This window comes from Sapajus apella, unplaced genomic scaffold (assembly GCF_009761245.1).
Source record: "Sapajus apella isolate SASKATOON/1434 unplaced genomic scaffold, GSC_monkey_1.0 scaffold24, whole genome shotgun sequence".
In the NCBI taxonomy this organism is placed as follows: domain Eukaryota; kingdom Metazoa; phylum Chordata; class Mammalia; order Primates; family Cebidae; genus Sapajus; species Sapajus apella.
The window spans coordinates 9,305,390-9,307,310 of NW_022436964.1; the positions used below are offsets into that span (position 1 = coordinate 9,305,390).

The 1,921-nt window shown below is 47.2% G+C and overlaps 1 pseudogene; it reads left to right on the forward strand.

The window, feature by feature from the left end:
• Positions 1-729: 729 nt before the first annotated feature.
• LOC116559701 lies at positions 730-1,161 on the forward strand (annotated as a pseudogene).
• Positions 1,162-1,921: the final 760 nt, after the last annotated feature.

A 1,921-nucleotide genomic window follows, 5' to 3' on the forward strand; every position in this document is an offset into this window, starting at 1 on the left:
AACATTTTAAAAAATAATGTTTTCTGAATTTGTAACTGAAGCCCACAAAATAGTGAGCATAACGTAGTTAAGACGTGGCAGTGACCCCAACAGAGGGTTTGTTAATTGTGCTACACAGGAAGTGTCCTGGCACTGCACAATGGGCAGTTTTTCAGTTCTCACCCAAATCAGGAAGTCAGTGCAACCAAAGGAGTTTAAATGGCCCTGCCCTTTACTGTACCACAGCAGAGACAACTGGGGCTGTGAAGGTCTGTGAGATCTGTGAAGACTAAGATTACGTCAAGTCTGAAACCCGCAGCTGCTCACTGTCATTTCTAGGATCAAAACTTCAAGAAGTCCTCTGGAATGGCGATTTTGCAAGGGAAACTTTGGATAAGTTAATAAGTGAGGAGTACCCCTGCATGTCACATCCAATACAAACAGCAAAAGCTACATGGAGGACTATTAGCTGAATCCAAATGCTGCAAGAGTAAAGTGGATAAGGCTGGTGGTCCTCATATTGAGCCACATCAAGATTTTCTAAGGATTGTATAGGCACAGATTTAGATACTCAGTTTTAGGCCAACTCCCATATATATTCTTGCCTAAGATTGCAGTCACTAAGATTGAGTCTGAGTACAATTGCTCTTTTCCCATTTGACAAAGCAAAGGCAATTCCTTTCCATTCATCCACAAATCTTTTCTGGTCTATATAAACTTAAAGAATATCAAATAAAAGAGAAGGCTCCATTAACAACAAATCAAGTCACCATAACCTGGTAACACTTCTTGTCTTATATATACTGCGGTTAAAGGGGAAGCTTTGGGGCTTTGCCTCTTGCTGCAGCTGGAGTTCAGGGTCTCATCTTCGCTGTTCCATGCCCTTTTCTCATAGAGGTCCAGTCTCTGTGGTCCTGTGACCTTCTGGTACTGGAGATCCACAGCTAAGACACTAGGGCCCCCTTGAAGACTAGAAATGGGAGTGTTGACATTTAGGGATGTGGCCACAGAATTCTGTCTGGAGGAGTGGCAATGCCTGGACACTGCAGAGTAGAATTTATATAGGAATGTGATGTTAGAGAACTACAGAAACCTGGTCTTCCTGGGTATTGCTGCCTCTAAGCCAGACCTGATCACCTATCTGGAGCAAGGAAAAGAACCTTGGAATGTGAAGAGATGTGAAATGGTAGTTGAGCCCCCAGCATTTTAGGGGACTTCTGCCAACATGGCCAAAAAGGAACAGCTCCAGAGTGCGGTTCTCAGCAAGAGCAATGCAAAAGGCGAGTGATCTTCACATTTCCAACCCAGGTACCAGGTTCATCTCAATGGGACTGGTTGGACAGTGGGTGTAGCCCAAAGAGAGCAAACTGAGGCAGGGTGGGGCGCTGCCTCACCCAGGAAGCGCAACAGGCCGGAGGGCACTCCCTCCTACCCAGCGGAGGCCATCAGGGACTTCTGGCCACTTCAAAGCTCTGGTTCTGATGCTGTGCTTCTCCTAAAGTCCTTGCAGCCCACAGACCAGGAGATCCCCACTTGCCGACAGGCGCCATGCATTTCTAGAGAAATCTGGGTGGCCAATTCAGCCAGCACTGTGAGTTCCCAGCACAAATCTGAGCAGCCGTTTTGACTGGTGCCTGGAGTGCCTGCAAGACAGAGTCACCCATACACTTGAGAGAAAGGGGGCTGAACATGGGGAGCCAGGTGATCTGGCTCCGTTAAGTCCCTCCTCCACGGATACCAGCAAACTGAATCCCACAATCCCACTGGCTTGGGATTTTGTCAGCCAGGACAGCAGATTGATCTCAACCCTGGACAGTCAGGTGCCATGAGGGGAGAGGCGTCTGCCATTACTGAGGCAGGGGGTTACCTGTGTAAATGAAAGCATAAAAAAGTGAACCTTACCTGTGTAAATGAAAGCACAAAAGAGTTTATACAGCAGCTG